This window comes from Phacochoerus africanus, chromosome 7 (assembly GCF_016906955.1).
Source record: "Phacochoerus africanus isolate WHEZ1 chromosome 7, ROS_Pafr_v1, whole genome shotgun sequence".
NCBI lineage: Eukaryota > Metazoa > Chordata > Mammalia > Artiodactyla > Suidae > Phacochoerus > Phacochoerus africanus.
Window position 1 is genome coordinate 37,390,328 of NC_062550.1, and position 26,775 is coordinate 37,417,102.

Here is a 26,775-nt window from a genome sequence, read left to right on the forward strand (position 1 = left end):
ACCGTTGCATCTAAGTTCTCCGAGCCTCGGTTTCCTCTTCTGCAAAAGCAGGTGCCTGGAGTGGAACACGTCGAAGGAGGCAGCGGGAGTCTGGAGAATCGGGAGGCCGCGGCGCAGAAAGGGTTAGCGTCGGATTTGCCGGCGCCGGCGGGAGGGGCTCTGCCCCGCCCCGCCCCGCCCCGCCCCGCCCCGCCCCGCCCCGCCCGGGAGGCGCCGGCAGCTCCAGCCTGTGAGCAGTTCCGGTGCCAAAACCCTTCCCTCCCCGCTCCCCCGGAAGTGCTTTTCCAGAGTTCGAGCCGGAGAGAGGCCTTGTAGGTACTGCCGCTGAGGCTCGATCGACTCGGAAGAGGGGCTCCTGCCTAGGTGGGAGCCCGGAGGTCCGCGCCTGCCGACCCGCGCCCTGCCCGCTCCCAGCGCCCAGGCGGACGGTGAGTGGCCGGCGGAGCTGACTGCGACGGCCGCGGGCCGCGTCGGGGCTGGCGCTCTCGGGCCCCCGCTGCCCGCTTGGGACTCCGGGCTGCAGGCTGGGCTGTCGGGGTTCGAGGAAGGGGGTTGTCGACCTCCGCGGTCTTTGCCGAGCCTGCGGGGCGGGAAGAAGCGGGTGGCTGGGCCGTGGGGTGGGCGGGGCGGAGCCGGGGTGGGGGTTCCTGGAGCTGTTGTTGCTGTTGGGACTCTAGAGTAAGGATGGGCTGGGCCTCCGTCCATCCGACCCCTCACTTAAGCTCCCCTAAGTACTCGCGCTGCCTCTCCGATTTGGTTTTCTCTCTCCGACCCGAGCCTGGGAATCTAGACCTCAGACTCAGTCTTGGGCTGTAGTTCTCGACTTTTGCTATCTCTGGATCTGTCCTCGGGCTCGGTAGTTAGCTCGGGTTCCAGGGGTGTTGTCTCCTCCGACCCAGGGTTGGGCGATGCGTGTGTAGATGTCGGGGATCTTTTGCAAGGCTTTCCAACCAGACCCGCTTAGGGGTTGCCCAGGATCGATTGGGACCAGTTTTGGATACGTAGGTCACTGTGGGAGCAGCGCGCCTCCCATGATCTTTACTCGCTTGAAAGCTTACTCAAGCCGTTGTTGAAGTGACTTCTTAAAAAAACAGCTTGCTTGAAGAAAAGCAGTTCAGGTAAATTCCCTCTTTTTCTCGGCAGTAAGAAATGATGCTATTCTCTAATCTGTACTCCTAATTTCTGCGGCTATCTGAAGTCACAGTTGTTTGATGAGTTCAGTCTGTGGTTGTTGCACAAATTGACTGCAGAGGGTTGGAGAATTATACCTCCTCTTTCCCGATGTTTATATACCTTCATATTTGGGACTGTCATTTTCCTTAACTTTTAAAGAAAAATTATTCTCTGTAACTCCTAGGAGGTTCCTTATACTGTTACAGCTGTTGCTGCAATGCAGAGGTTCACACAAGTGGGTAGAGGTGTTATGTTTTATGGTTTTTTTTTTAAGTTTATATTATGAGGTGTTTACTTTGGAGAAATTGAGCATTTCCTAGAGGAGCAAGTGATGTAGGTAGTTTTTTTTTTTTTTTTGGTGAACAGATTTTAGGTAATAAGCTACTCCTAAAAGGTTGGTAGGAAAGAGGATTTACCCAATTTAATCGTGATTTTGAAATTATCGTAAGAGAAAGCAGTTACTGCAGATTTTGACTATCAGCGGATGACCATTGTTTTTATAAAGTATCTACACAGCACGTTTGTGAAACCTGTGACACTTTCATGTACTTCTTGTCTGGTGCTTATATTAGGGCTTATACTGTAGTTTTTGGGGGTTCTTATCTGCTTCTCTCTCCTCCCACCAGTGAAAGGGGAGGCAATATCATGAATTAGGGAAAATAGACTGAAGTGACAAGTTCAGTGAGCTCTCTTATGCAAAAGAAAATTTATTTTAGGCTTGTTGATATTTAACAGGCAAAGGGTGGATGATTTTTAAAGTTCCTGGAAAAAATTGTAGACAAAAAAAAGTTAGTTGTCCAACTTTTAGATTTAGATAGAAACCATAGATTCTTAGCTACTTGAAATTCTCTAGTTCTTTTAGAGCATAGGGTTGAAATATTGGAATTGAGAGAATCTGGAAAAGGAGTTAAGTTAGATACGGTCATGGATCCGTCCTGAAGGTATGATAGTTAATGTATTTCAAGGAGAAATAGTTCAAGATTTTTAAGAACAGAAAGAGGTAGGGAAAATCAGATACTTTCAGGTGTTGTAAATTTAATTATGTTCACATCAATTCAGTAGATATTGAACATTTACATTGTAAATTATATTATTCAAGTCAGTTCAACAGATATTGCTATGCTAGGCATCAAGCTATGTTAGACAGCCGTGTAAGAGTAAGTAAAGATATAGCCACAACAACCAAGCTTCGTGGCAATAGTTTTCCAAAGTGTGTCAGAGGTCATAATGAGCATATTAAATATTTAGGCATATTACATTTTTAAATTTTACAATTGGAAGTGAGTGCTGTGTGCTTCATGAAAATCACTGCTCGGCAATATAGCATACTAAGATTAAGTTGTTGGTCTTCCATAGTTTGAAATCAAGAAGGTGATGTCAGATATTTGCATAAAAATTTACAACATATAGAAATAAATGTAAATACTTGCTACATGAGTGGTTTGACCTAAAATTTGGAGTTGTTCTAAAGGACAGTGGGTTCATTTTTAGCCAGAGTAAAATGAAAAGTGGTGGAGGTATAGTATTCCTTTATAATGCCTTTATAATGCTTATAAAGATAGCTCTGAAGCAATTATTTATTGAACATTTAGTGAGCACCAGGCTCTATGCTAGTTGCTTTACGTACATTTTCTTCTTCTTTTTTTTTTTTACATACATTTTCTAAGCATCACAACAACACCTAAACATATTGCTTAATAATGACTGATACTTAAATAAGTAACTTAATCTGTACTATGTAGCTAGCAGGTAATTGAGACCCAATTTGAATCCAGATCTGCCTGGTGTCAAAGCCTGTTTTTGTGCTACAACATGCTACCTCCCAATAAACTGGTAACCTGAGTTCAACATTTCAGAGGGTAAGACTTTTTCTAAGACACAAATTTAGGAACTGGGAGTAGGTGGATGAAGGCTTTTCAAATAAAGGGAATGATGTGAGCACAAGTGTGGAGGTGGGAAATTCATTGTGTTCTCAGGGGACAGTTAGTGTGGACTCGATTACCTAAATATTTTAGGGAATAAGAGATGAGGTTTGAAATTTAATTTGGGGCTGGATTGTTTAAATGTGGTATTTAGGAGTATTTGGGAGGTATTGTGACACTACCAAGGTGTAATGGTGTAGTGTGTAGAATGATTGGTTGTAGCAAACTTACTTTCAATAAGTATAAATACTGGGGAAGGGCAGTGGTGTTGGGATGATTTAGTAGGTGGGTGGGAGGAGGAATTGTTGAGAAAGGTTTGGAGGAAGTGGAGGTTGAAGATGACACATTTAAAATATAGGTGATGGGAGTGGTGGTACTATTACTAGAAATATGGGCAAGAAAGGACCTAATGAGATCGGTAAGTTTTTATATACTTGCCAAACACTGGGAATGCTCAGAGGTTTTTGGAAGTATAGGTTTGTAGTTCCTGAGAGAGGTCATTGCAGAGCATTTATTAAACATAGGTGTAGAGGATAATATAAATAGATGTATTAGTTGAATCTATATAAGAAGACGAAAGAGCCAAGGGACAGTTTAGATGAAAAGGCAAAGAAAAAAATCTTTATTTTAGGTGGCATCTGTTTAAAACAGAAGGAAAAGATACTAGGTAATTTTTTTCCGTGGGTAAAAAACCTGATAGTCTGTATACTGCTCCCTCACATTGCAGTTTCAGATGGAGAATCTGATCATTGAAAATTTCATTGGGAAACAAAACTTTCTTGCCATTGCTACCAAGAATACTATGCTAGTAACAGTTTCAGGGAGGAGGAACTATTTCAGACTCATTTTGTTCAGAGTGGCAACCTTTGCTTACGTTAGAGCTGTTGGGTCGTTTCTTTTGGGCATTTGTTGGCAAGTTATATATGAGGATTTGGAAGCAATTCTCTGCTCTAGTGTTCTGTTTGTTTATGTATATGACTTTCAATTTTGGTTTCAATATCAAGAACTCTGAATGTTCAAAGATAATTTTTGTGTCTCCTGTTTCAACTGGCTGCTAATAGTGCTTTTCATAGAAAATGGTATTTAATTAAATCTTTTTCTTCCAACTCTCTTTTATAAGTACTTTTAATTAACATGAGTAGTTTTGTCTCTAATGTTTGGACTATCCTGAAGAGATAGAGTGATATCTCTCTCTTTATCCAAAATATAATGATCCATAATATAAAAACTATATATTTTAATTTGGAAACTAATAACTTTAGATTTATAGACTTTCAGGTAGTTTTCTGTTTAGATATTTAAATTAAGGGAACCTGTGTGTTGAAGTGTGAACGATTGTAATTATTTGCAGAGTGAGGCTTAGAGTTGTTAACTTTTGAGGACAAGTTGATTATTTTTAGATTGAGTTACCATGGAAGTGTTTATTTCCTTCTTGAGAATTAATACATTCCTTTTGTTTTTTAGCGATATGTTTTTCACTCTGTCACAGGCACTTCGGAACGTCCTAAGAGTCCTGTGTCGGTGTTGTTGAGGTAGGGGGTTTTGTGTGTGCTTTGTCTGGGCTGGTTAGCTTAGTTGCAGTGAGCCTGGTATTAATGAGGCAAAGGTCAGGAGTTCCATTTAGCTTTAGCCTGAGTGATGGCCAGGGAGTACACCTCACTCCTGCCGACAGTCTTGGAAATGCCTCGGTTGTCATTGGTCACAAAGGTGACTGGATTAGGATGGATCTTTTTACCACTGGGAGAATATTAGAGGAAATTTAGCATAATGGTTAGGACCTCTTAACTCCGGAATTAGACAGATCTATGTTAAAATTCTTGATCTGTGACCTTGGGAGCGTCCCTAAACCCCTCCAAGCCTCGATTTCCTCATTATTGAATAGGTTAATATTTGGTTTGGGCATGTCCTACCATTGCTTTCTTTTTCCAAGTGGGAATTAGCAATTTAAGATTTGTGGTTCCCAAATGCTGGACTATGGAGTGGTGTCAGTCCACAACAAAGTTTTCACTTGTCTGAAGTAAAATGAAAATAAGTGAGCTTCTCGTAAAGCTACGTCTACTGAATTCAGATTTTTTTTTCTAAAATTATCTTTTACCATTTTTGGTATAAGCTTACTAGTTTTTTTTGTTTGTTTTGTTTTTGTTTTGGTCTTTTTAGGGCCACATCCACAGCATATGGAGGTTTCCAGGCTAGGGGTTGAATCGGAGCTGGAGCCACTGGCCTGTGCCATAGCCACAGCCATGCCAGATCCAAGTCGTGTTTGCAGCCTATATCACACTGCTCATAGCAACACCGGCTCCTTAACCCACTGATAAGGCCAGAAACCTCTGTCCTCATGGATGCCAGTCAGATTCATCTCCCGCTGAGCCACGACGGGAACTCCTAAGCATATTAGTTTTGAAAAATGAAATAATGGTGATATTCATTTGTAGTTACTTTCTTTGTAAATGCCCTTGGCAGAATAAAAGTTGGCAAATCTGGAGTTCCCGTTGTGGCGCAGCAGAAAAGAATCCGACTAGGAGCCATGAGGTTGCGGGTTCGATCCCTGGCCTTGCTCAGTGGGTTAAGGATCTGGCGTTGCTGTGGCTGTGGTGTAGGGCGGGGGCTACAGCTCCGATTCGACCCCTAGCCTGGGAACCTCCATATGCTGCAGGTGTGGCCCTAAAAGGACAAAAAAGACAACAAGAAAAAGGAAAAAAAAAGTTGGCAAATCTGTGTTGGTCCCCGCAGTTTTTTTTTTTTTTTTTTTTGTTAAGGAGATTATGGTTTTGTGAAATCTGAAAATCTTAAACAGACGGGGTAGGGGTGGAGGGGAGGAGGGGAGTACACATCCAACATATTTATGCACAGTCAAGTTAGGTCTTGGGGTATTTTATACCCTTCTATTACCCTCCAGGGGCTACATTGTGAGTCTCAGCTCCACTGAATTTAATTTTGTCAAGTTTTTGACAATAGCTTGTCAGGTCAAGCTATTACTACTTATAGCACTTTTTAAGGAGCAATTCAGATTGTTTTCAGTTGCGTCCAAACAAGTTTCTCCAAATTACTTGTTTAAAGCTGTGTTTCTCAACCACAGTCCCAGGAGGAAACTGGTGAACTGTGGGGGCTGCCTGGGGGTGCTGCTGTTAAGTCATTACTCTGTTGATTAGCCAACAAGATAAATAATTCGCCTTTGACATAGTGAAGTAGTAGAAATTGGCTTTCCTTTCACCTCTTCTGCAGGATCTCTGAAGCCAGAGCAAGAAAAGCTTTTTTATTTAATATAGCAAGTAAACCTTGAGCACATATCAGCATTCAAAATGCTTTCTAGAGAAAGAGAATAGTTTAGTACTTTGCATAATAGGTTATGTAAGTGGAGCCACAGAAGTCCTCCCGGGGACACAAAACAATTATTAGCATAAGCGCTTATTGAAATTTCATTTTGTTGTTTAGAAGAGAGGCTTATTGACTCCTGGGTTCACTTAGAGTTGGAGGGAAAACTTAAGGTGCAAACCTAGTCTAAGTGTTAAAGTTTAACATTTATTTCCTTTGCGGGTTTTTGATTAGGTAATTTAAAAAATTGAAAGTGCTATAGAAATACTTAATTTGTGTTAGAATGCCTAAAGTAAAAGTGTTCGGGTTAAGTTCAAATAGCTTAGACCCGCCATCCTTTAATTTAAAAAAAAAAATGGAAGTTTGCCGCTTTAGAAATTAAGGATTCTATTGTACTGTAGAGTTTAATTGTATATCATTGTTTCCGATACATTAGAAAGTCATATAGAATTCATTTATTTTAATAGTGCTTAAATTTCACCTTCAGACTGCTCCTAATGGCAGAAATGAGAAGTCTAGAGATGCAGCCCAGAGTGTTTTGCTGCAAGTAGAAAATTTCATGATGCCCATAGGGTTTTTTTGTTTTTGTTTTTGTTTTTGTCTTTTGTCTTTTAAGGGCTGCACCAGAGCGGCATATGGAGGTTCCCAGGCTAGGGGTCGAATTGGAGCTGTAGCCCCTGGCCTACACCACAGCCACAGCAATGCCAGATCTGAGCCGAGTCTGTGACCTTACACCACAGCTCACGGCAACGCCAGATCCTTAACCCACTGAGAGAGGCCAGGGATCGAACATGCATCCTCATGGATCCTAGTCAGGTTTGTTAACCACTGAGCCATGACAGGAACTCCCTTAGGGTTTTGTTTTTAAAAATTCACATGAATTTTGCATTTTCCTGTTTTATATGTATGTAAACACTTGTTTAAAGTATATCAACTGAAGTTGGTGCCCTTAAGAAGAGCCATATGTTCATCCTGTGGATTTTCATATCCTTACGGTGTGGATTATATTAACAGTTAAGTAGCACTGTGCTTAACTATTTAATTTTGGCTCATTAAAAAAAACATTCCTGTGTTCTGATGGTTTTGGTGGGACATTGGGGATGGCAAAGTTAGTCACACTTTGTAGATCTTTCTTAACAAACAGCAAAATACTAAGGAGCTGTGGTTTCATAGAAATAAAATGACTTTGAAAGCAGATTTAATAATTATAAAAGTAAGAACACCTTAAAATTTATTCAGTTATTAATATATTACCAGCATTATAATAAAAGTATAGCAGCACCATCTAATGGAACTTGCTGCAGTGATGAAACTGTTCTGTATCTGTACTATTTAATATAGTGACCCTCTTATGGCCACTGAGCACTTAAAGTGTGTCTAGTGTTACAGAGGAATTGAATTTTAAATTTTATTCAATTTTAACTAGTTTACGTGTGAATAGCCACTGGTGGTGGCTTACTGTATTAGTTCCGCACCCCAGGGTTAGGAAAACAAGAGGGAGAAGAGAAGTTAGGAATTTTCATGCCACCCCTTAGCTCAGTTAAAGGCAAAGGTTAGGCACTTAGTAAGGAATTGTCGAATGAAATAATGAATCTTTTTATTGTTTCAGTCTTTTCGTTTTTTGTTTTTTGCCACGCAGTAGCTTGATGTAGGATCTCATTTCCCAGACCGGGGATTAAACCCGGCTGCAGCTGTGAAAGTGCCGAATCCTAACTATTAGACCACCAGGGAACTCCTTATTGTTTCAGTTTTATGTATTTATTTATTTGTAAATTCCCTTTTTTTTTTTTTTTTTGGTCTTTTTTAGGGCCACACCAGCCAGGTATGGTGTGGAGGTTCCCAAGATATAGGTAGAATCAGAGCTGTAACTTCTGGCCTACACCACAGCTCAAGGCAATGCCAGATCCTTAACCCACTGAGCAAGGCCAGGGATCAAACCTTCATCCTCATGGATACTAGGCAGTTTCATTGCCACTGAGCCACAACACGAACTCCTTTATCATGCTTGGTATTCAGTAGGCTTTGGAATCTGAAGATTGGTGTCTTTCAACAGTTTGGGAGAACTTTTGGCCATTTTTCTCCTCAAATTTTATCTTCCATAATTTGTATCTGGAACTTGTATTTGAAGTATTTTAGATGTTTTTAGTGTACCCACTGTGCCTCTTGACCTGTTTTATATTTTTCCTTTCTTTATCTTTCTATATTGTGTTCTGGATTTAATTATTCTGGATTTATTTTAACTATTACATCCATTTCTTTTAGTGTGGTAAAATGTAAATAAATAGAATTTATAATTTTAACCATTTTAAAGTATACAGTTTAATGACATTAAGTGTATTCACATTGCTGTGCAACCATCACCACTGTCCATCTTCAGGATTTTTTCTTCATCATAAAATAAACTTCAGGATATCTGTACCCATTGGATAAGAAATCTCTGTTCCTTTCTTAACCCAGCCCCTGACAACAGCTGTTTTACTTTTGTGAATTTAGCTATTCTAGGTACTTCATGTAAGTGGATCATATAGAATTTGTCCTTTTGACTGGCTTATTTCACTCAACATAATGTCTTTAGGATTTACCTGTGTTGTAGCATGTTTATTGAGTTTTTAAAAGTTTTTATTTACTATATTTTTTTTATTTCTAGAGATTCTCTTCCCTTTTAAGACTGTTTATCCTTTTTTGGGTAGTTACTCCTTTTTAGTCATGTACTCAAGATATCTTTTATTTCATAATACTCTATTAAATATATTTATTTTTTATTTTGTATCTGATAATTCCAATATCTGAAGTCTGCACATGTTTTGCTAGCTCTTTCTTTCTTTCTTTCTTTTCTTTTTTTGTGTGCTCTTTTTCAGGCCACATTTATCACATATGGAGGTTCCCAGGCTAGGGGTCAAATCGGAGCTATAGCTACTGGCCTATGCCACAGCCACAGCAACTTGAAATCCAAGTCAAGTCTGCAACGTATACCATAGCTCATGGCAGTGCTAGATCCTTAACCCACTGAGCGGAGCCAGGAATTGAACCCACATCCTCATGGATACTAGTTGGGTTCGTTATTGCGAAGCCATGATGGGAATTCCTGCCTTCTTAATTTGTTTTATAAATTTTTTTTTTTTTTTGTCTATATCCTTGGCATATGGAAGTTCCTAGGCCAGGGGTCAAATCCAAGCCCCAGCTGTGACTTAACGCCACACCTGTGGCAACACCAGGTCCTTAACCTACTGCACCACAACAGAAACTCCTGCTTTATGATTTGACTATGACATTCCTTAAACATTCCTTTCTCAGTATTAATTTTGCAGAGTGATATTTTTTAGAGTAGCATATAACTTAGAGGTTATAAGTAAATCTCTAGAGATTAATTGAAAGTTTAGGAACACCCCTGTGATCCTAAGCTTTTTATTTTGAAATAATTTCAAACTTATAGTAAAGTTGCAAGAATGATACAGTAGACTCTTATATACCCTTTGTCTATATTCACCATGTTTGTCTTATGGCATATCTTGTACCATATTTGTCTTATGGCATATCTTGTATTTGGTTGTCTTTTCTCTTTAGTCTCCATTAAAAGGAAAGAGTTTCTGGAGTTCCCTTGTGGCACAGCAGGTTAAGGATCCAGTGTTGTCATTGCTATGGCACAGGTTCTATCCCTGGCCTGGGTACTTCCATGTGCTGTGTGTAGCCAAAAAAAAAAAAAAAAAAAAAAAGAGGAAGCACTCTTACACCTCTCTTTTGTCTTTTATGTAGTTGAAGAATACAGAGGAGTTGTTTTATAGAGAGTTTTTCAATTTGGGTTTGTCTGATTTGCCTTATGATTTGATTCAGGTTGTTTATTTATATTCAGTCAGATTACTACAGGAGTGATACGTCTCTCTCAGGATATCACATTTGGATGTGTGTAATGCTCATTTGCCCCTTATTAGTAATTTTAATTTTGGTCAGGTTGTTTTCTGGCTTATTCACTGTATAGTTTCCCCCTAAAATTAATGAGCAACCTACAGGGAGATCCCAGCATTTTGTTTTTTCTTAATGAAAAGCCAAGTATTAGTAATAATATACCTTTCATTATATAGTGCTTTCTAATTAGCCAAGCATTTTTGTACAGATATAGGTTGTTTTATTGCTTTTTAAAAAATTGCTTTTATTGTATTTCACTCTGTTGTGTTCTTTACAAATCAAAGGTTTGTGGCAACTCTTTGTTGAGCAAGTTTATTGGTGCTATTTTCCCAATTAGCATTTGCTCGCTTCTTGTCTTTGTGTTACATTTTGGTAATTCTCACAATATTTCAAACGTTTTTCATTATTATTATTATATTACAGTGATCTGTAATCAGTGATCTTTGATGTTACTACTATGTCTTGCTGAAGGCTCGGATGATTTTTTAGCAATAGTCTTTTTCAAAACAACTTTATTGAAGTAAGGTTGATTAAGTGTTTTTAAATTACGTATATTTTTTAGATGTAATGCTGTTGCACACTTAATAGACTACAGTATAGTGTAAATATGACTTTTATATACACCGCACAACCAAAAAAATTCATGTGACTCTCCTTATTGCGATACTTGCCTTATTTTGGTGGTCTGGAACTGAACCTGCAATATCTCTGAGGTATGCCTGTATTTTATGATCTTACTTTAATCTTTATGACAATAGTACCTATTTATAGTTCTGGAAACTAAGACTCAGAAACAGCTAATAAGAGGTAGCATTGAAATTCAAACTCTAGTTTTCTTAAGATTTAAAAAAAAAATTATTTATTTATTTATTTGCTTTTTAGGGCCACACCTGCAGCATGTGGAAGTTCCTAGGCTAGAGGTCGAATCGGAGCTACAGCTGCTGGCCTATACCACAGCCACAGCACTGCAAGATCCGAGCAGTATCTGAGATCTACACCACAGCTCATGGCAACACTAGATTCTTAACCTACTGAGTGAGGCCAGGGATCAAACCCACATTCTCACAGATACTAGTTGGATTCTTTCCGCTGCGCCACAATAAGAACTCCAAGATTTTTTCTTTAACCAGCTACAGTTGCCTTTTAAGTTGGTAAATAAGACTATTAACTTAGAGTATGGTTTGTGTCTTGTTTACTGTGTTGCCAATACCTTGGACTGTTGATTGAATAAATAGCATATAGATATGAGTTGCTATCTGATGTAAGGGTCTTGTATGGTTGTAGTTCTAATGTAATTGTATTACTTATGCACATATTTGACATTTATGTATAAATATAGACATATATATTGTATAAGTATATATGGGTATATAATAATATGTAAATTGCTTAGAGCCTAAAGCTTGTGTGGAAGGTTTTGTTTTTTTTTTTTTTTGCTTTTGCTTTTTAGGTCTGCACCTATAGCATATGGAGGTTCCCAGGCTAGGGGATTGAATCAGAGCTACAGCTGCCGGCCTATACCACAGCCACAGCAACAAAGGATCTGAGCCACAGCTCACAGCAGTGCCATATCCTTAACCCACTGAGCGAGGCCAGGGATTCAACTGTGGATACTAGTTGGCTTCATTACTGCTGAGCCACACTGGGAACTCTGGAAGTGTTTTTTTGATAGTATGCATAACTCTAGCTAAAATTTTTTTTAGATTAAAAAGTCGATGGATTTGCACATAGCAAAGAAAATTTGGCTTTCTTAAAGGCCTTAGGTGTTAGAAATTGATGAGGCAGATTTTCTGATATCAGTTCAGTTCTTTTTCTAATTATTAAAGAAGTCTAAGATTTAGATGATCAGAGCAGATGACTTAAAGTTTTTTTAAGGTCAACTTTTTCATCGATACTAGAATGTAGTGTTGGTTAATATAATCTTTTGACCTGGTAAAAGCTAGGCCCTATCTAGATTCATCTTTTTTTCCTCTTACCTCCTACCTTCTACCTTCCATTCTTTGTTAAAGCTGGAGGAACTTGGGCATAGAACCTTGGTTAGAATACTAATTCATTCCATGGCTTCAGGATATAGTCATTGGGAACATATTAGACATCAAGAACCATGCTAGATATTGACGTTTAAATGGTGAATTAAGATAGATGTGGTTGCTATCATGGAGCACCATCCAGAGATGACAAATTGTTACATCTTTTGTCAGTCGTTTTTTTTTTTCAAGTTGGATATATATAAGAAAATCTTATTTATATCTGTTGAAACTTTTCTGGCGAGGGAGGAAATTCTGAGGACTTAATGGATTATGTAAGGATAGTGTTTGAGACTGAAAACTATTCAGTTAAGCATATTCTGAAAGTTGACTGGTAGCTTTAATTTAAATTGAAGCTTTTTATTAAAGCCTGACCTAAGGAAATTACATTCATTATAAAGACTGCCATTTGCCACCTTTGGGGTTTTGTGAATAGTTCCTAGTACTAGTTTCTTAGAAGTCATTTATTACATGGCTCTTTTTACATTCCCTTGTCTCCCACCCCCTCAAAAAAAGTGTAATATTATACATAGAAGTGCATGTAATTTTTTTTTAACTTTTTTTTTTTGTCTTTTTGCTATTTCTTTGGGCCGGTCCCGTGGCATATGGACGTTCCCAGGCTAGGGGTCTAATTGGAGCTGTAGCTGCCAACCTACGCCAGAGCCACAGCAACGCGGGATCCGAGCCACGTCTGCAACCCACACCATAGCTCACGGCAACGCCGGATTGTTAACCCACTGAGCAAGGGCAGGGACCGAACCCGCAACCTCATGGTTCCTAGTCGGATTCGTTAACCACTGCGCCATGACGGGAACTCCCTTTTTTTAACTTTTATTTTGAGGTAGAGACTCATAGGAAGTTGCAAAAATAGTAGTGCTCTCTGTATTCTTTAACTCAGTTTCCTCAGTAGTGACATCTTACATTACTATCATAGTGTAGGAAAATGAGGAAATTGATACTGATACATTACTGTTAACTAGAAAACAGACCATGTACAGATATCATCTACATTTCTATGTGTGTGTGTAGGTCTGTGCACTTTTAGCCCCTGTATGGTTTTGTGTTACCACTACCGCAATCGAAATACGAACTGTTCCATCAGCACAGAATTCCCTGGTGCTACCTCTGTGTATTCACATTATATTCACAACCCAACCCATCACTAGTTTTGTCCTTTTGAGAATGTTATATGAATGAAATTATATAGTGTGTAACCTTTTGAGATGCTTGTTTTTAAAAATATAGTTTTAATTCTAAATATAAAATAACATTTCAGAAAGGTTAGACAGTAAAAAAACCAGATTTTGAATCAATCACTCTAATAGTTATCATTTTTGGTTTTTTTGCTGTCACACCATCCTTTGGCTGTACCTGCGGCATGCAGAAGTTGCCAGGCCAAGGATCAAACCTGTGCCACGGCAGCAACCAGAGCCACAGCACTGACAATCCCAAATCCTTAACCTGCTCAGCCACCAGAGATAGCCCTTTTTATGTGATGTTTTATATAATGTTTTATGTCGTATTTCTAGTGTATGCTCAATTTTGTTTGCTTTTTTATTTTATTTTATTTTGCTTTTTAGGGCCACACCTGTGGCATATGGAAGTTCCCAGGCTAGGGGTCGAATCAGAGCTGCAGCTGCTGAGCTACACCACAGCCACAGCAGTGACAGATCTGAGCCACATCTGCAACCTACATCACAGCTCATGGCAACCTCCAGATCCTCAACCCACCCAGTTAGGCCAGGGATTGAACCCTCATCCTCATGGATACTACTCGGGTTCCTAACCTACTGAGCCACAACAGAAACTCCTGTTTGCTTTTTTAAACTTAACATTATATTAAGTATTTTCTGTGTCATCATCATACTTAATTTTTGCTATTATAAGAAGTGTGATAGAAAACATCTCAGAGCATCTATTTTTCTTCCTATTTTTAGTTATTTCCTTATAGCAGATTCCCAGATGTGTATTATGTAAAAGGATATGAGGGTTTATCAATCCTGAGACATTTGTCCAATTGCTTTTCAAAAGAATGGTATTACTGGTATTGTTTCACTGTATCTTTGTTAGGTTGGATATTAGTGATATCCCCCCCAATTTAATAAAGGTGAAAAGGTAGTTCATTGTTCTAATTTTAGAGTGCATTATAACAGTTTTTCCATGAAGAGTAAAATTGATTGCAGTGTCAAAATGGCATCAACTTTTAAAAATGTGATTTTGCTTGTAAGTTATTTGGAAAAGCATTTTAATATCTGTGCCAGTGTCAAGCAGTTCTGAGCAGGAGTTTGAAGGTAAAGATCCTTCTCTTTACCTTACCTTTAACCTCTTCAGTTTACAGAATGATTCTGCTTTGCTTCCTCTCTGGTCTCGTCTCGCTCCTAGTTACTCTCTTGCAATCTGGATCCTTGACCTTTTTCTTTATCCATCTGACCTTTTCCTCTTCAGAGAGCTTCTACTCCCTCCACTGGCACCATACCAGCACCTCATTCACTTTTCCTAAGCTGTAGGTGCCAGACTGTTTCCTGTATTACAGAAATGTTATCCTTACAGTTCAGTGTAACCCTGGAAGCCTGCAGCCTCATGGGGTTTTCAGTTTTGGATGTCTTCACTTTTTTGATGACCACCACTGAAGTTATATGGCTAATTATGTATGGAGTATGTGTAATGTACCCAAATACAAAAATAAAATAATAGCAAGGAAATTGTGCAGTTTTTACTTTTCTCTTTTGGAAGACAGCATTGTTATATATTTTTTTTTTTTTGTCTTTTTGGCATTTCTTTGGGCCGCTCCCGCGGCACATGGAGGTTCCCAGGCCAGGGGTCGAATCGGAGCTGTAGCCACCGGCCTACGCCAGAGCCACAGCAACGCGGGATCCGAGCCGCGTCTGCAACCCACACCACAGCTCACGGCAACGCCGGGTCCCCAACCCACTGAGCAAGGGCAGGGACCGAACCCGCAACCTCATGGTTCCTAGTCGGATTCGTTAACCACTGCGCCACGACGGGAACTCCAACATTGTTATATTCTTAAGCCAGTAGACCATCAGGGTAATAACAAAACCCTGAAAGAAAATGAAGTTTTTAATTCAGTGTCACTAAGTGACAAGCACTGTACTTAAGTACTTTATTTTATTTAGTTGTCACAATATTCCTATACATTTTTGAGGTAGCTCCATGTGAAGATCTCATATTAATGTTGAGAAAATCAGAAAAAAGTTGGTTAGCAGGGAATCATAAAAAATGATATGTATTTTCTATTTTAACTCGAATATACATGCTTTCACCATTTTTCCCCCTGTAGAGTCAAGATTTTTTTTTTTTTTAATGGGTGGGTCCTTTCATTAGAGTTCTGGATTGTCTTTTTAGCATAATCAACATCCATAAGGCTTTTATCTATTAAATATCCCTTTGTAATAGAACAGAGATTTAAAGGCACTTTTAATGTACTATATAAAATCCTTTTACAATATTATGCTTTTTCCCCTATTCTTTTAAAGCTGTTTTATATACACTTAACTCCATAACTTTAACAAAAAATCATTAGCTTTGAATCTTTTTGAACTTTTCAACATAATTTTCAGAGAAACAACTCCTTTTATGTGCACAATTCATCAGTTTACATAATCTTTAATTACATAATTCTATTAACAAGTACAGTTGGCATAAATGGGTTTGGGAACAAAGAGCTGACTCTTGTTAAGCATCCAGCTCATCTGGTGAGAGTGGAAGGGGGAGGACATATTAACAAAGTGGGCAACTTAAAGGACTATAAGGTGCAAGTGGTTACCTGCGATAAGCATCAGGGAGTGGCTTATGGAGAAATGGGAGCTCTTTATTTCTGTAAGTTGATAAAGTAGAGGTCTGTTAAGCGAGTTTCTACTGAATGAATTATTATTCTGATTTCCATTTTATAGAGAACAGCGAGGCTTGAGAGAGTTACGATTCCTAAGATCAGGCAGGTAAGAAGTGATAGAGCCCTAGGTTTTGTATCTAGATCTGTATAAAGTTCAAATATAGCATGTCCTCTTACCTCCTGTGCAGGTGCTAGATGCCTTTTACGTCATTTTATTTACCCAGGCATTAAGTACTCTTCAGTGGTCTTTAGGTCATGTTTCAGATAGTGGTTTTTACAGTTATTCCATATCTTGGAGCCTCCCTTTATTTTGCTCCTTTGTGTTTCTTTTGCACTAACTGTAAAAAAATGAGGGTGCATCCTAAGGTGAAAAATAGGCTTACAATCATTTGTTTTTATTTTATACTGGCTATGTACACGTGAGAAGAAGACTAAGGTCTTGCAGTGTTGTGACTGCTGCGGTAGTTATGGGTTGTTGTTGTTTTTTGTCTTTTTGTCTTTTCTAGGACCGTACCCACGGCATATGGAGGTTCCCAGGCTAGGGGTCCAGTCGGAGCTGTAGCTGCCAGCCTATGCCAGAGCCACAGCAGCGCCAGATCCGAGCCGCATCTGCGACCTACACCACAGCTCATGGCAATGTGGGATCCTTTAATCCACTGAGCAAGGCCAGGGATTGAACCTGCAACCTCATGGTTCCCAGTCGGATTTTTAACCACTGAGCCACAACGGGAACTCCTGCTGCGGTAATTATGAAATAGAGGAATGTAAAGGGGAAAAAAGGGGTGGAGAACACAGACCTAAACTTTACTTTTCCTTCAGTTAAAGTTCCTTAGTATGGAATCTGATCAGTCGTGTTTATCCATGTCATTACATGTTATCTCATAAAGTATCAGTTGAGCCATTAGGATTTAGAGAAAAGGAGAGATATATGGAATTCATAGGTGTGTTTCTGTCCTTATCCAGCACACACAAACCTCCTGTAAATATTTTGAGTGTGGTATGTATTTTTAGTTTACATTTCCAGAACATTTAGAAAACACTAAATTACCTCATTTTCATTGATTTTCAAATGCTAGAATCCAAAAACTTTTTCACAAAATAAAATATATTTGTTAGGTAATAATTCATCGAGTTTCCTGTTTTTATTACTAAAAACTGTAACTACAGCTGGTGCTTCTGATTACTATGAGATAACTGTTACCACATTGAGTTTTGATTCTAGCCCCCACCCCAAAGAAATTTAGTTATTTTAGTTAAGTGTAAAAAGCTACATTTTAGACAGTATGTGAGGCTATTAGGCTACTTAAATCTTGAAAATAGCTTAAGGAACTCTCAGTTCTACCTTAGGTAGTACTGGACTCAGGATTGAAAACCAGTAATATGAGTTTAAATGTTCACTTATATAGCTGTTAATCCCTGATTTTGGTTATGATTACACATAATATTATGATTAGTGTTACTCTTTAGTTGATTATATCATACCTTGGACATTTTTGAGCCATAGTAAGTAGTTTACCAGTGAATATAAAGTAATACAGAATAAAAGTTATCAGTTGATGACATTTTTCTTCTTTTTCCTGGTAAATGTCAAAATATGTAATTTCTACATATTAATTCAGAGGCACTTTTATCTCCTGCTTTCTTAAGTATGACTTTATTTTGTGGTTTCTTCTTCCTTCCTTCCTTTCTTTCTTTCTTTTTTTGCTTTTTAGGACCGCCCCAGCATATGGAAATTCCCAGGCTAGGGATCAAATCAGAGCTGCAGTCAAATCAAAACCTACGCTACAGCCACAGCAAGGTGGGATCTGAGCTTCGTCTGCGACTTACACCACAGCTTACGGCAGTGCCGGATCCTTAACCCACTGAGTGAGGCTGGGGATCGAACTTGCGTCCTCATGGATATTAGTTGGATTCATTTTCTGCTGCGCCACCTTTCTCTTTTTTGGCATTAGTTGGAGTGCTTGAATCTGGCAAAGGAATGTACCGTATTTTGATATGCCAGCTAGCATCTTTCACTTACTGAGATATATTCTAGACTTGAGAAGACTCTAATTGTTTTTTTTTTTTTTTGTCTTTTTGCTATTTCTTTGGGCCGCTCCCGCGGCATATGGAGATTCCCAGGCTAGGGGTCCAGTCAGAGCTGTAGCTGCCAACCTACGCCAGAGCCACAGCAACGCGGGATCCGAGCCGCGTCTGCAACCCACACCACAGCTCACGGCAACGCCGGATCGGTAACCCACTGAGCAAGGGCAGGGACCGAACCCGCAACCTCATGGTTCCTAGTCGGATTCGTCAACCACTGCGCCACAATGGGAACTCCAAGAAGACTCTAATTGGATATAACAGCAAACCTTTGGGCTATATAGTTTGATTTTTTTTTTTTTAAACCAAGTCATTAAGTCTATAAAATTTAAGTTGTACATAGTGATAGAGCTGTGTTTAGATGGCCAAGTCATAAATGTCCTAGTGTTAACAAGAGACCCCCAGAATGATTTTTTTTAACAAAAATAAATGTGATCCTCTTCCTAAATATTGCCGTTTTATGTACCACCCTTCAAGACTTTTTTCCTGGTTTATAATTGCACAGTCAGGTTTTAGTAAACTTGATTCAGAGGAAGAGGGAACCAGATTAGTGTTAGCTGCTGTTATAGTAATTTTTCTTTTTAACTAGTGACAAAACCAAAAATCATATTAAATAGTAACATTTAAAAATAAGCTTGAAGTAGAGGCTCCTTGTCTGCCCGCTTGCTTCTCTTACAAGCATCCTGTCTTAATCCATTTCTTACCTTAAAAAAAAAAAAAAAGGCTTGAGAGAGTTTGAATTTTTCTTTCAACTGTTTGAATTTTTTTTTTTTTGGTCTTTTTGTTGTTGTTGTTATTGCTGTTGTTGTTGCTATTTCTTGGGCCGCTCCCGCGGCATATGGAGGTTCCCAGGCTAGGGGTTAAATCGGAGCTGTAGCCACCGGCCTACGCCAGAGCCACAGCAACTCGGGATCCGAGCCGCGTCTGCAACCTACACCACAGCTCACGGCAACGCCGGATTGTTAACCCACTGAGCAAGGGCAGGGACCGAACCCGCAACCTCATGGTTCCTAGTCGGATTCGTCAACCACTGCGCCACGATGGGAACTCCCCTGTTTGAATTTTAATTACTGAGAAATGGCTATATTCAGTCTTACTTGGAATCAAGATATAAAGAGAAAAATTCTGTTAGAAAAATGGTATCTTAAACTTTTTTGACATTTGAAACATTGCCTAGGACTTTGTCCTCTCTTTTCCCTTTGTTTTTAACTGCCTTTTGGATTTGAATGATTTTTGCACTTCTTAGGTTCTTTACAAAATATTTCTGGTGCATGTAGCCATTTGATATCTAGACCCTAACTGAAAATTCCAACCAGATAGTTTCTTTCCTTTTGGCGAAGCACAGATTTTGGAGTGCTGAAAAAATTATACTATATCCAATTTTATTTCTGTAATAAAGGTTACTTTGGGTAAGGTAAATGCTTTACCTATTTATTCACCTATTATGCTTTGTTTTGATTGATGCAGAGTTACCATAGTTGTACCTCTTCTCACTAAAGAGGAAATCAGGGCATTCCCCTTGTGGCTCAGCGGGTTACTAACCCGACTAATATCCATGGGGATTTGGGTTCCATCCCTGTCCTTGCTTAGTGGGTTAAAGATCCAGTGTTGCTGTGAACCTTGGTATAGGTCACTGATGCACCTTGGACTCCACCTTGCTGTGGCTTTGGCATAGGCCGGCAGCCGCAGCTCTGATCCAACCCCTAGTGTGGGAACTTCTCTATGGCGTAGGTGTGGCCCTAAAAAGCAAAAAAAGAGGAAATGAGCCCTTTACCTTGGTGTATTGGTTATTGGTAATATCTAGTAGCCCCAATTCTCAGTCCTCATTAACATTGCCTCCAGATGAGGAAAGTGGACCTATTTATGCATCAGAGGATTGGAGAGAATTGTCTAAATTCTTAAATTTTAATTTACTGATTGTTAATAAAAGGGTAGTATGTGTACATGACCCAAAATTTCAAGATGCAAAAAGGTTTATTGTAAAAACAAGTCTCATTTCCCTCCCTCCCTGTCTGCTAGATCCCCTTCTAGGAGGCAATTGCTGTTTGTAGCAAGTTTCTTCCTACATTTACAACCACGCCCACTCTTTTAATTGGCTGCATAGTATCCATTGTATTGACTACACTCTACATTCCTTTTTGGGTTGATATTTAGCTTGTTTCTTATCTTTTGCTTTTATGAATAATGCAGTAATGAGTTTTATATACACATCACACCTGAGCAAATAGATTGGTGCTTGAAATTTTAGAAGTGGAATTTCTGTGCCGATAGACGCATTAAATTTTTTTTCTTTTCTTTTCTTTTTTTTTTTTTTTTTTTTTTTGCTTTTTAGGGCTGCACCTATGGCATATGAAAGCTCCCTGGCGAGGGGTTGAATCTGAGCTGCAGCTGTCGGCCTGTGCCATAGCCACAGCAACTCGGGATCTGAGCAGCATCTGCAACCTACACCACAGCGCACGGCAACACCAGATCCTTAACCCACTGAGTGAGGCCAGGGATCAAACCCACATCCTTATGGATACTAGTCCAATTTGTTACTGCCAAGCCACGATGGGAACTCCCTAAAAATGTTAAGGGAGATTGCCAATTTGTTCTTCATGATGTATTCATTTCTGAAGTTAGAAGTTCCCATCGTGGCTCAGTAGTAACAAACCCAACTAGTATCCATGAGGACTTGGGTTCAATCCTTGTCCTCGCTCAGTGGGTTAAGGATCTGGCATTGCTGTGAGCTGTGGTGTAGATCACAGACCCAGCTCTGATCTGTGTTGCTGTGGCTGTGCCTGTGGCGTACGTAGGCTGTCAGCTGCAGCTCCGATTTGACCGCTAGCCTGGGAACTTCCCCATGTCACGGGTACAGCCCTAAAGAGACAAAAGAAATAAATAAAAATAAAAATAAAAACTAATATTCTAACTTCTTTTTTGCTTTTTTTAAGAATATTAGTTTTATATACACTTTTTGCAAAAGTATGATCACTAGTTTGTAATGTTATTTATAACCAAATTTATTTTCTTTTCTTTTTATTAATTAAGTGGTTGTAAGTGTGTTTACTCAAGTTGCATAAGCTACTGGTATTCACTTATTTATTTTGTCAAAAATGTATTGTTTTGGAGTTCCCGTCGTGGTGCAGCGGAAATGAATCTGACTAGGAAGCGTGAGGTTACGGGTTCGATTCCTGGCCTCGCTCAGTGGGTTAAGGATCTGGTGTTGCCATGAGCTGTGGTATAGGTTGCAGACATGGCTTGGATCTGGCATTGCTGTGGTGTAGGCTGGCAGCTACAGCTCTGATTAGACCCCTAGCCTGGGAATCTCCATATGCCATGGGTGCAGCCCTAAAAAAAAATAAAAGAATTTTTAAAAATGTATTGTTTTAATTACTAGTGGTCACTAATTTGACACTTATATAGGTAGTCTCTATCTTGTAAATGAATTGTTTAAAAAAGATTTTGGTGGAGTTTCCTGGTGGCCTAGTGGTTAAGGATCCAACATCACTGCTCTGGCTCATGTCACTGCTGTGGCTCAGGTAACTCCTACTCTCCTTTCCCAGGAAGTGGAAGTCATAACCAAGGGCCTAGATTTTGGTTAGACCCATTTTCCTAAGGAAAGAGTGTAATAGGGTGAATCAGTATCCACCTTGTTATAATGATGATTCAGCTATATTGTGATACAATGTGTTAACAGCCTTTTTTATTACCTGATCTATTCAGTTACTCGCCATCTTTATTTGACTTACTGGAAAAACAGACTTCTAAGTTCCTTTTTTATAACTCCCCATTTCCCCCACCCCCAGCTTCTAGCCAAATTTTTTTTGGCCACGTGCACAATCTGCAGAAGTTAAAAGAATGAGAAATAGCAATAGAATGAACTTAAGGTGGTTTATTCCTTCCATTTGTTGCTGCTCTGCAGTGCTAGGACAGGGTAATGGAACCATGAAACGGGAAAGGTGGGGTTTTCTTTCCCTTTGCTTCAAGTACTTTCCTTCCTACTTTCTTTCCTTCCTTACTAGTCCCTTTCTGGGGACCCTAGTACCTGGGATTCAGGGGAGTTGAGATGAATTATGGTTTGACAGAAGTGATGGAGAGGCATTCCTGTAATTGTCAGGAAGATTTATAGAGTCTGAGAATAGGGAAATAGAATGGAAAAGAAGTTCCCAGTGATAAGACAAAGAACCATCTGTGTATCAGGTATTTATAGTTCTTTCCTTTTTTTTTTTTTTAAATGGCTGCACCCACAGCGTATGGAAGTTCCCTGGCCAGGGATTGAATCTGAGCTGCAGCTGTGGTAATGCTAGATTGATCCTTAACCTACTGTGCTGGTCATGGGATTGAACCTGAGCCGCCTCAGCAAACTGAGCCACAGCAGTTGGATTCTTAACGCGTTGTGCCACAGTGCGAACTCTTGGAGTTTGTTTTCTTCTTCTTTTTTTTTTTTTGTCATTTTAGGTGTCATTCCATATGCACCTGCAGAATATGGAAGTTCCCAGTCAAATCAGAGCTGTAGCTGCCAGCCAATTCCACAGCCACATCGATGCCAAATCCGAGCCGTGTCTGCGACCTGCACCACAGTTCCTGGCAACTCCGGATCCTTAAAAAAGTGAGTGTAAGCCAGGGATTGAACCTGAGTCCTCATGGATGCTAGTTGGGTTCATTACCACTGAGCCACTACTGGAACTCCATCCTTCTTCTTCTATTGCTACTACTGCTGCTGCTGCTGCTATTGCTACTGCTACTACTTCTTCTTCTTCATTTTTGGTGTCAAGTGGGTGGGCAGTATCCAGGGCATTTTAATCATTGTTTTGGTGGGGAGAGGCTAGTAACTGACATCTTGGTTCCATATGTATTATTTCTTAAGGTACTCTAATTATTCTTTCCTAAAGTGAAAGCATACACAAAGGCTTTGATTTAAAGAGAATGTTCTGTTACATCTCATTTGGTTTAAAGATATCTGTGTTGGTCTCACTTGAATTATTGGTAGCAATAATTCTCTTTGTATTCGGTTTCATGGTAGAGCAAACCAGAGTTGACTATACAGCCGTTGTTCTTCAGACATGTCTAAATTTCTCAGTCTATTTATGAGCAACAACAAACTCTTTGCACATACCTCTACCATGGGTTGAATGGGTCTTTTTTCCTTTAATTTAGTTTAAAACTAGTAATGGAATTCCTGAGGTTTTGAGAGGAATAGTGTTGGCAAGCTTAGTTTTGAAACTAAAGGCAAATTAAGATACCAAGCAAAACAGAAGGAGACTATTACTTTGGAAAGGGATCTTAAAACTCTGCTGACATTTGCAAACCCAGTGTCTTATATTTATATAAGCTTTAGATAGGAACTGCTATTTTTCTAAAATTGTTGGTTTAAAAATAATTGTTACATTTGTGCATTTTAAAAGTTGCTTCTAGCACACTTTGGGTATGCTTCAGCTCAGCCTTTTCAGCAATGTATTCAGACATTTGAGCATCAGCCTTTTTGGTCTTATTCTGTCTCAGACCATTTAAGATAATTAAGATGGATTGTGGATGTCAGGAATTTGATAAGCTTCCATTAAAATCTAATGTGGTTTAAAAAATTGCTTAAAATGGCCTTTGAACCTGTTAAAATATGCTACCATCATCTAAATTATGAAATTTAACTGAGTGCTGCTAAAATAATAAATGATAGCACTTGTGATTTTGATGTTTGTTCTCTAAGTGTACTGTTTCATTGCCTTTGGAAGATATTAGCAGCATGTACTCTGAGGGATTATACTAGTTAAAAATAGACGTTTCTCTGATTAAATCTATTTAACTCAAACTTTTTTATCCATCCTACTAGTGGCCTCAGCTATTCATGTGAATTTTACTGATGAGGTTTTTTTTTTTTTGTCTTTTTAGGCCCGAACCCACGGCATATGGAGGTTCCCAAGCTAGGGGTCTAATTGGAGCTGTTGCCGCCAGCCTACACCAAAGCCACAGCAACGCCAGATCTGAGCCACGTCTGCGACCTACACACCACTAGTCACAGGAACACAGATCCTTAACCCACTGAGCGAAGCCAGGGATCAAACCCAAAACCTCATGGTTCTTAGTCGGAGTGCCTACTGTGTGTTAAACTCTCTTTCATATATATATGTGTTTGTTAGACTTCTTTTACTATTTTAAAATTTCTCTAGGACAAGAGTTATGTTTTCTTACATTCTTTGGTAATTCTCCACAGTGCAGTGTGATGACTGCTTTGTTATGGTGGGTAGGTACTTAGAGCTTCTTTGCCCATGAAGCCATTTTAAGATGTTTACTCAGTGCTTACTTTGTTCTAGAGGTTGAGGATACTAAGTCCAATAAGATAAGGACTCTGCCTTCAAGTTGCTTAGACTTTAATAGGAGATTCAGAAAATAAATCAAGGAGTTCCCATGTGGTTCAGTGGTAATGAACCCGACTAGTATTCATGAGGACACGGGTTCAGTCCCCGGCCTTGCTTAGTGGGTTAAGGATCCAGCATTGCTCTGAGCTGTGGTGTGGGTTGGAGAGACAGCTTGGATCTCTAGCCTGGGAATTTCCATATGCCGTGGATGCTGCCCTTAACACACTGTTGATATTTTGAGCCAAGTTATTCTTTGTGGTGAGGGATTGTCCTGTGCACTATAGAGTGTTTAGCAGTATCCCTGGCTTAACCCCCAGGGCCAGGAATTGGATAAAGAAAGGAAGCACCTACAACACAAAATTTAAGGAGTCACTCTTTTAAGTATTGATCCAGCATTTAATCCTCACAACATCTGAGAAAGTTCTCCCTCTAGGTTTTCACTCAGTATTCTCTGGTAATGATGTGAGAACTAAATCCCTTAGGTGTTTAGATGTTCCTTGGGTGCTGAAGAGCAGTGATGAGCAGGGACTTTTTGCCTAATTTGCCTCTCTCGTCCCAGAACATGTACTCTTGCGCAAAAGTGACTAATAAAAAAAATGGCATTCTTAAGTGCTAAGTAAGTACATTCTAAATAGTACTGCGCTTAGAATCTTTAGGTGATATTTTACGGAAGAAATCAGTTGCTTCAAACTAATAACAACTTAGAGAAAAAGCTATACACATTGAATATACTCAGCCTAATTAATTTTGTGCCTGGTGGTCTAGCACTTACCTGCTGAAATTAATTTTGGATCATTAGAAATTGCATTAATCATTTTTTCATGCCTCTGCTTCAGTGTAAGTATATTTTTGTTATATGGATACATTCATTAGTACCTTTTGATTAACTGGACTGTAGCTTGTATGCTGACACAATCTAGGTAGTTTGTGTAGTTCTCCAGAATGGAGTCTTTCAAAAATGAAGTATGTAATAAAAACTTAAATTTTAAGAGTACTGGGAAATAGTATGTGACAGAATTATTAATAGTTTGCTAGATTTGGAGTCTTAAGTAGCTAATTTTAACTTATAGTTAACTTTCTGATGAACATTATGATTTGACCGATGGTAATACTGTTTTTCTCTTTTCTTTTTATATTGGTAGGATTGGGACTAGATTGCAGAAGTCCCTAAAGGCTGGTGGAGTAGGCAGCTTTTGTTATTATAGGCAATAGAGAGCCATTAAAATTTGTTGATTAGAAAAGCAATTTAGTAAAGGTAGCTTTAAGAATATTATTGTGACAACGGTACATATAATATATTGGGCATTGACTTTCACAAAGGTCAGTTTAGAGGCCAGGCAAGAGGACATAATGAGAGTCTGAATTAGGATGCTTGAATAGGAATGGGAAATGAGAAATGAGTCCGAATGGGAACATGTTTTGGAATTTATTTTTCCTTGATTATAAAAATATGGAAAACATGTAAAATACAGAAAAATGTGAAGAACATGGTCCTTTTCTTTATTTCTGTCACTTAGAAATATAACCACTGTTAATATTCTCAGGCATCCCTTTTCAGGTCTGTCCTATCTTAGGTCCTCCTTACCCTGCCTTCAAATTTTGGAGAAAGGGTCCACAGGGCAACATGTCTCCTCTCAAAAATTATGAAGTTTTTAAAGAAACTGCTTTCTAAAATGACATGACTTTATTCTTAGCAGTAGGGACCCAATAGGTATTTGTGGGATGAGTGAATTATGAAATGAATAAATTGGTAAGTGCTGGAATTCAGTGAATAGAGAGGGATGACTCAAAGATAATGACTAGGTTTTGAGATTGTGTGAATGGTGTAAAGGAGAATTTGGTTAGCTTTTGATGGTGAGTTTGGAAGTGATGGTGGTGGTTGGGTGATCCAGAAGAGAATGGATTTCTTTTGGAGCCACTGAATTAGTCGTGCTAGTACTGTATCCTAGGTGGAAATCTGGAGCTTAGCTGAGAATTCGGGGTCATCGTAGAAGTAAGGAAATGTGGAGAAAGAGTTGAGTTTAGAAATAGCCACTGTTCTGGTCAGAGCAGTGTTTCTGACACAGTTTTTTGAGGACCACTCCCAAATGCAGTTATTTCCTTAATATCTTTCTTTAAACAGCTCTTCTGCTTAAAAAGGGAAACTCTAATCTGTTCTATAAGTGGCA

At 39.1% G+C, this 26,775-nt stretch overlaps 1 protein-coding gene across 1 annotated transcript in view; it reads left to right on the forward strand.

Annotated features, from left to right (window-relative positions):
* The first annotated feature begins 274 nt into the window (after positions 1 to 274).
* Positions 275 to 26,775, forward strand: part of FRS2 (fibroblast growth factor receptor substrate 2) — a 125,977-nt gene continuing 99,476 nt past the window's right edge. Inside the window, exon 1 of the mRNA XM_047787180.1 lies at positions 275 to 428. The gene's annotated coding sequence lies outside the window, so the exon portion shown is untranslated. The remainder of the gene's footprint in view (positions 429 to 26,775) is intronic.